General features: G+C 37.4%; 1 long non-coding RNA gene across 1 annotated transcript; it reads right to left on the bottom strand.

The window, feature by feature from the left end:
* Positions 1 to 948: 948 nt before the first annotated feature.
* LOC107806734 (uncharacterized) lies at positions 949 to 1,717 on the bottom strand. Its single transcript, XR_001652756.2, has 2 exons — positions 1,584 to 1,717; positions 949 to 1,354 (listed from the first exon to the last, which is right to left on the bottom strand). It is a non-coding gene; the product is annotated as an uncharacterized LOC107806734 (long non-coding RNA).
* Positions 1,718 to 9,330: the final 7,613 nt, after the last annotated feature.

The following is a 9,330-nucleotide window of genomic DNA, read 5'->3' as shown; positions in this document are numbered from 1 at the left end:
ATTAGGAAAAGAAAATAGGTAAGAGAAATCTTAATCTATTTTAAAGTTGTAAATATTAGGACTCTCTAACTATTTCAAACAAGAAAATTTAATAACTAAGATTTTAATTAATTTTAAAGTCCTAAATATGAGTAATATAATTTAAATTACAATTTTGTCCAATATGAAATTTATTTTTTAAAAATAAAAAAGGCGAATGACATTTTGCTAAAGGTCTTCGTGCTTTTAATATATTTCTACTGTATTATTGGGAACTTTTAGGAAAGTTTCATTTCAAGAAACACGTGAAATAGTTAATAATAAATGAAGGACATTTTTTAATATTTTGAAATTATCTTTAATGACCCAATTCATTTAAGCCGTTGATTTAAGTCCTCGGGAATTCCTTGTCCCCATATTAAAGGCAAAGGGAATAAATACTCTTAAATCTTATGCAAATTGATCGAGTGAGTAACTATGAAGTGTATGATGCACTATTGAACTCATGCTTAACTTTCCATTTGATGAGAATATTGCTTCTTATTACTACCTCCCCCTCTGTTCACTTGTCCAGTATTTTAAAAACACATTTTCTTTTTTACTTGTCACTTTTAGCATATCAAGAAGATAATTTTTCTTTCATATTATACTCATAGTATTATTTACTCATTTCAATTATCATTTTCTCAAATTCATTAAAAATATACATCAATTAATATGACTATCATGGTAAATTATGCACTTCATTTATTATTTCTTAAGGATTGTGCAAAATTCATAGTGGAAAAGTAAAAGTGGACGGAGGGAGTAGTTTTTACCGTTAAGTAGTTTTGCTTTAAAAAAATACGAATCTCTTATTTCACTATTATTTGTACATGTTAATTATTTAAATTTATAAAGATTTCAAATTAAAGGAGCGCAACCAATAAATCAAAATCATTGTATAAATATTTAGAAAGAAATATTGCATTAGAGAAAGGTAAAAGGTGCAGAATTATAAATATTATTACTGGTACAAACAAGACAAAGGAACCTAGATAATAGATTCCACATGCGGTACATTCATAAATAAATATCACACATTATTCAAGTACTAAATTGAAAAGCCAGCAAGGCCTGCAGCCTTTTTATTCAAATTTATTGTTCCTGTAGCAAGAGTTCGTTGCAATATATTGGCCATATTATCACATGTAACAGAATTTAGAGGAACCCAAAATCGATGTGCAGATACAACAAGTCCAACAATCGACACGGCATTCATCAATTGAAGTACAAGCTCTAAAGCAAGTATTAAGTTGTGGGAGTAGTCGTCTCTTAACTTCTGTGAGATCACGATCAACATCCCGTGCAGCCACGAGTTGCGTATTTGAATTAACTGAAATATTTCATCATCATGGTTATCAAAATCCAATTATGAGGGGTATAACATGAAAAATAGAACATTCAATTATCATGCATAGTGATTATTCGATTCACACACACATATAGTCATATATACATAGTAACAACGAAAATAATATAGACTACAATATATATTAAGATCAAGTAAAGATGGATACTAAGACTACAATATATATTAAGATCAAGTAAAGATGGATACTAACTTGTGGACGCCAGGAGAAAGATAGCTAGGACAACACTAAGCTTAAGTAGTGCCATGCTAGAATTTTAATGCTTTGGAAAAGTATTTGTATGAGCATTTTATTGCTTTACAAAGTGCATAATTTATAGACCCCTCGTAGACAACTTGCTCTCTAGAATAATCATAGCATTGTTTTTAAATTATTTGTTGAATTGTTTTTAATATTCAAGTTTTTCGTGAGTAGGCCTCCCCTATTAAATCAAGTAGTATATAATTTATAGTTCCATTGGATTTCCCATCTCCGATATAAAAAAAACGAAAATGTTGTTTTAGGCTTAATTAACATACTTAAATTATCATGTCAACTAATAGCGTGAGTGATCTGAAAGTGGAGAGTTAAAAAATGCCTCTATGAATGTCTATATTTCTGCTAAATATAAAACCATAAAAAAGAAAAGAAGAATATAGCAAAAGCCAATTAAATCGCTAAATAGGACAATGGGTGATGGCGCAGTTGGAGGGGGAGGTAAGGAGTTTGAATGACCAATTCATGTGATATACTTTTTTTTATTCTATCCCAAAAATAATAATAATATTTTTTATTTATTAACAATTTCAGTTTAAAATTTTCTTTTTATCCTTAGTAAAATGATTTCTAGACATATAAATTTTTATGATTTATTTTCGATCACAAATTTAAAGAAAATTCCTTTACATTTTAAAAGTCGTGTTTCGTCAATCAGCTTCAAATAAATTAAGACGAATGGAGTATAATTTAAATTCCTATATTCCTCGGGAATTAGTTCTTTGCACATGATATTACCACCTAGTTAAATCAATGAGGTTAATGCTTGAAGATACTAACAAGTTTATGTTCTTTAATTGCATGTCATGTGACATGTGATAGTAAAGCATGCTTCATAGTTGGGTTATCCAAATTAGAAGTAATAAGATGACATACACGTGGAAATTAAAGATGGATGAATATATCTCACATGACCTCGTTAAACCAATGCTTGATAATTACTTATTCTATAGATTTGAATAACAAGTGTACAAACTTAATTATAAGTGTGGAGGAATAACATTGGAATCAGTCAGCTAATAAATTGTACTTACCAGTTGTTTAATTAAGAATAATGAGCTGGATTTTGTTTTAGATCCCTTTTTTCGGTAATACATGTGAGAATAATTTAGTTTTAGATTCTTTTCTTTGGATAAATGCATGTGAGTACTCAAAACAAACCAGACCCGCTGCATTTTTCAATATGAGCACTAAAATGTTCTATTAAACAAAATATACATTTCTTTATCTAAGGACATTTTGTACGGTTTTATTTTAATGGTACATATTCTCATGTTAGAATTCTAATTAGGAAATATTTTCTGTATATTCAGCTCCATTCCAATCATTTCAATTTCTCTTCGTTATATTTGTTTAAGTTAGTTTTGATACTTTATTTTCAAAAATCGCATAAGAATCACAACATTACTAAGATGTCTCATTTGTTTATAAAACGATAATTAACAAGATTTTATATAATATAAAAAGTACAAAAATAATTTCATATTAAGAAACAATGCTAAATGAACAACACTAGCATTCATATACTTGCTTTGGAAAGAATTCTGTGATTTTTATGTCACGATCCGGATTTTCCACCCTCGGGGTCGTGATGGCGCCTACTAGTGAAAGCTAGGCAAGCCAATTATTTCAATTATTTTACCCTTTTCATTTTTAATTCCTTAACAATTGTGAGTTAACATTCTATAAACAGCGAAAATAATAAAGCGGAAGAATGAAATATAACAATTTAAGATAATACCGATACGAATCCATAAACATAATCCATACCCAGAACTAGTGCCACAATCTCACAGACTATCTAAGAATACTACAAATAGGGTCCGAACAAAATAGATACATGTTTGTCTGTGAAATAGTAAATTACTGAAGAAAAACTAGATAGGAAGGGGACGCCAAGGCCTGCGGACGCCTGCAGGACTACCTCGGGTCTCCTGATGGACTGAAGGAAGCAACCCCTAGTGGTTCAAAAGCTCCAGCATTGGGATCTGCACACAGTGCAGAGTGTAGTATCAGCACAGTCGACCCCATGTGCTGGTAAGTGTCTAGCCTAACCTCGGCGAAGTAGTGACGAGGCTAGAACAAGACTACCAAATAAACTTGTGCAGTTATATCATATACAGCAAGTAATAACGACAGAAACTAGAAGTTAAAGATGGGAAGGGGAAACATGCTCGGGGAATATCATGTATAAAGAGGAATTCAGTAAAGAATCATGTGGAATACCAAAATTCAACTATAAGCAAGAATAAGGAAATCAATAACAAGTGCACGACATCACCCTTCGTGCTTTTACTCTCGTTCTCACCATAAGAATCAATATATTCGGCATGGCATCACCCTTCGTGCTTTTACCTCACATAATCATGGCACGACATTATCCTTCGTGCATTATCACTCATATCATGGCACGACATCACTCTTCATGCTTTTACATTTACAATATCGGCACGACATCACCCTTCGTGCATTAACACTCACTTACAAATATCACGCACGGCATCACCCTTCATGCTTTTGCGCTCATCCTTACCCAAGCAACAATCACAAAGCAATTCGGACAAGGGAATCAATAGAATCACAATAGAATCCCGGAAAGGGACCAATAGTATAACAATAATATCCTGGCAAGGGAAACAATATCATGAGCAATAATATCCTGGCAAGGGAAACAATATCAAGAGCAATAACATCCCTGTAAGGGAAATAATATCAAGAGCAATAACATCCCGGCAAGGGAGACAATATCATAAACCTCTTCTCTTTTTCACAATTACTTCACAACTCAATTCTCAATTTGAGTCAATGCTCTATAATGTTCAATTGCCAAGAATACTTCTATAAGCCTTGTTCAACATTAGAAATCATCATATTAAGCATGGACAATACAAAACGGAGTCACATCAATTATAGTCTAAGACTCACGGGCATGCTTGACATCGACGTGTAGATACTCGTCACCACACCTATACGTCGTACTCAACAATTAACACATAGTAGCAATTAAGACACAACTCCTAATCCCTCAAGCTAAGGTTAGACAAAACACTTACCTCAATGCCACGAACACAATTCAAGCCTCAACTACCATTTTACCAGTTGATTATACGACCAATTCGCTTGTATCAAACCAGAATTTACTTAACTATATCAGTAAATGCTAAATGAATCAATTCTAATACATGAAAATAGGTTTTCTAATGATTTTCCCAAAAAGTCAAAAATCGACCCCGAGCCCACATGGTCAAAATTCGAGGTTCGGACCAAGACCTGATTGCCCATTCGCCCACGAACTCAAATATGTAATTTGTTTTAAAATCGGACCTCAAATCGAGGTCCAAATCCCCAAAAATTAAAAATCCTATGTTCTACCCAAAATCACCCAATTCCCCATGAAAAACCCTTAATTTTGAATTGAAATCATGTGAAAAAATGTTATAGATTAAAGAAAATGAGTTGGAAGTGACTTACTAATGATTTGGAGAAGTTGATGCCTTTGAAAATCAACCAAGATGTTTTTAGGGTTTGAAGAGTTGTAAAAATGAATGAAATCCTGCCAAAATCCCAATTAACAGGTGCATTATCTGCTTCCCTCGCAATTGCGAACAAGTTGTCGCAATTGTGATGACTGGCTCTCCCCTGATTGCTTCACAATTGCGAAGAGAACATCACAAATGTGATCATAGGCTGGCCAGACTTCCTCGCAATTGCGATGAAGTCCTCCCAATTCCCAGGCCCTATAGGCTCGCAATTGCGACATCTGACCTCGTAATTGCGAGATTAGAGCCTGCAACACATACCATATGAAAACTGAAACTTCCTAAGTCCAATTTCACACTGTGGCCTATCCAAAACTCACCCGAGCCCTCGGGGCTCCAAACCAAACATGCACGCAAGTCCAAAAATATCATACGGACTTGCTCGTGCGATCAAATCATCAAAATATCATCAACAACTATGAATTAAACCTCAAATTCATGAAATCACTCAAGAACATCAAAACTACTATTTTCTCAACTATAAGTCCGTTTTAAACCAAACCAATTCCGATCTTTACCAAATTTTACAGATTCAATTTAATTATTATTTATAACTTGTACCAGGCTTCGGAACCAAGATACGAGCCTAATACCATCAAGAAAATGTATCAATTCACTTCTAAAAACCTATATATTTTCCAGCAAATAATTTCCTTAAAAATTCTTTTCTCGGGTTTGGGACCTCAGAATTCAATTTCGGGCGTACGCCCAACTCCTATATTTTACTATGGGCCCTATGTGACCGTCGGATCACGGGTCCGGGTCCGTTTACCAAGAATGTTGACCAAAGTCAACTTTAATCAATTTTAAAGGCTAATTTCCTTATTTTACTTTGATTTCACATAAAAGCCTTTTGAAAATGCTCCGGACTGCGCATGCAAATCAAGGTGAGAAAAAAAGAGGTTTTTAAGGCCTCGGAACATAGAATCGACTTGTAAAACCTCCACCTCTAAAACAACTGTTCGTTCTTGAACGGACATAAGAAAAAGTACCTAAGTCGAAGAAAAGCTGAGGATATCGGCTCCGCATATCAGACTCGAACTCCCAGGTAGCTGCTTCGGCAGGCTAACCTCTCCACTGCACACGAACAGAAGGGAAACTCTTCGATCTCAGTTGACGAACCTGCCGGTCTAGGATAGCTACTGGCTTCTCCTCATAGGACAAGTCCTTGTCCAATTAGACAGTGCTGAAGTCTAACAGGTGGGATGGATCGTCGTGATACTTCCGAAGCATGGACACATAAAACACTAGATGCACGGTTGATAAACTCGGTGGCAGCGCAAGTCTGTAAGCCAACTCTCCCACTAGATTAAGAATCTCAAATGGGCCAATGAATCTAGGGCTTAGCTTGCCCTTCTTTCTAAATCTCATCACGCCTTTCATAGGCGACACCCGAAGCAACATCCGCTCGCCGACTATAAATGCCACATCACGAACCTTACAGCTGGCATAACTCTTTTGCCTGGACTGAACTGTACGAAGCCTATCCCGCATAATCTTAACCTTGTCCAATGCATCCTATATTAGATCTGTACCCAACAACCGAGCCTCTCCCGACTCAAACCACCCAACCGGCGACCAACACTGCCTACCATATAAAGCCTCAAAAGAAGCCATCTGATGCTTAATTGGTAGTTGTTGTTGTAGGCAAACTCCGCTAAAGGAAAGAACTGATCCCACGAGCCTCCAAAGTGAATGACACAAGCTCGAAACATATCCTCCAAAATTTGAATAGTACGCTCGGACTGCCTGTCCGTCTGATGATGAAATGGTGTGCTCAGCTCGACCCGTGTGCCCAACTCACGCTGAACTGCCCTCTAGAAATGTGAGGAAAACTACGTACCTCGGTTCGAAATGATAGACACGGGCACAACATGAAGACGAACAATCTCCCCGGATAGAGATATCAGCTAACCTCGCAAAAGAGTAGGAAACTGCCACAGGAATGAAATGTACTGACTTGTTCAGCCTATCAACAATAACCCACACTGCATCGAACTTCCTCTGAGTTCATGGGAGTCCAATAACGAAGTCCATAGTGATACGCTCCCACTTTCACTCAGGAATCTCAATCTTCTGGACAAACCACCAAGCCACTGATGCTCGTACTTTACCTGCTGACAATTCAAACACTGAGCCACATATGCAACAATATCCTTCTTCATACTCCTCCACAAATAATGATGCCGCAAGTCCTGATACATCTTACTGGCGCCCGGATGAATGGAATACCGGGAACTATGGGCCTCCTCTAGAATCAACTATCGAAGTCCATCCATATTAGGCACACAAATTCGATCCTGCATCCTCAAAACTCCATCATCTCCCAATGTAACCTGCTTGGCATCACCATGCCGCACCGTGTCCCTAAGGACACACAAATGAGGATCATTATATTGCCGATCTCGGATACGCTCAAATAATGAAGAACGAGCGACTGTACAAGCTAACATATGGCTGGGCTCAGAAACATCCAACCTCACGAACTAATTGGCTAAAGCCTAAACATCCAAAGCAAGCGGTCTCTCTCCGACCGGAATATACGCAAGACTGCCCATACTGGCTGACTTTCTACTCAAAGCATCGGCCACCACATTGGCCTTCCCTAGATGATATAAGATGGTGATATCATAGTCTTGCAATATCTCCAACCACTTTCTCTGCCTTAAATTTAGCTCCTTCTGCTTGAACAAATACTGTAGACTCTTGTGATCCGTGAACACCTCACATGACATGCCATATAAATAATGCCTCCAAATCTTCAACGCGTGAACAATGGCTGCTAACTCCAAATCATGAACTGGATAATTCTTTTCATGAATCTTCAAATGTCGTGAAGCATAAGCAATGATGTTGCCATCCTCCATCAACATCGCACCAAGTCCAAACGAGATATGTCATAATACATTGTATATGGCCCTGAACCTGTGGGCAAAACCAACATCGGTGCCGTAGTGAAAGCTTTCTTGAGCTTCTGAAAGCTTGCCTCATACTCGTCTGACCACCTGAACTGGGCACCCTTTTGGGTCAACCTAGTCATCGGGGCTGCAATATACGAAAACCCCTTCATAAACCGACGGTAATAGCCCGCCAAACCCAAGAAACTCCGGATCTCTATAGCTGACGCTGGTCTAAGCCAGTTCTTGACTGCCTCTATCTTCTTCAGATCCACTTGAATACCCTCTGCTGAAACAACGTGACCCAAGAATGCAACTCAACTCAACCAAAACTCACACTTCAAAAACTTAGCATACAACTGACTATCTCTCAAAGTTTGAAGAACAACCCTCAGATGCTTCTCATGCTCCTCCCGACTATGGGAATAGATCAAAATATCATCAATGAAGACTATCACGAATGAATCCAAGTGAGGCTTGAACACTCGGTTCATCAAATCCATGAAAGCTGCTGGGGCATTTGTTAATTAGAATGACATCACCAAGAACTCATAATTCCTGTACCGAGTGTGAAAAGCTATCTTAAGGACATCGTGTCACGCCCCGAACCTAGGGGCGAGACTGGCACCCAATGCCTCACCTATCCTTGCGTACCAACTTGCAACAAGGGGACTCTGAACATATGGTGTCATACTTTTGGCCATGGACTACATTGCAAGATAACTGTGAATGCTGACTAAATGTCAATATAAAACTGGGCCGACAAGGCCGCCATAACTATTACAGCTAACAAACCAACCAAATATAGATACAAGGCCTGCAAGCCCAACATATTGCATATACTGACAGGATATGTCTACAAGCCTCTACTGATGGGTATACTATGATCGGAACAGCTCCCCGACCTACTCACAACATATATAAATATATATACAAGATGTACATAAGGCTCTAGACCCGAAAACTCCGAAAGGCATGGAGCTTACCGATCAAGCTGAACTCGGGCAACACTTATTGAAAAAGCCTACCCGTCTGTCTGTCTGACCTGCACGCATGAAATGCAGCGCCCCTAGAAAAGGGACGTCAGTATGAAATAATGTACTGAGTATGTAAGGAAATATACTAAAAGCTGAAACTGAACTGATAATATAATAACTGCAAGTAGCTGGAAGTCAAAGATAATTTGAAGATATGCTTACCTGCTGATACTGGCTCAACTCTCTTAATATAGTAAGTAAAATAGATGCC

Source organism: Nicotiana tabacum, chromosome 8 (assembly GCF_000715075.1).
Source record: "Nicotiana tabacum cultivar K326 chromosome 8, ASM71507v2, whole genome shotgun sequence".
Taxonomy (NCBI): Eukaryota; Viridiplantae; Streptophyta; class Magnoliopsida; order Solanales; family Solanaceae; genus Nicotiana; species Nicotiana tabacum.
The sequence above is the reverse complement of the archived record's forward strand: the minus strand, read 5'-3'. Positions and strand labels throughout refer to the sequence as shown.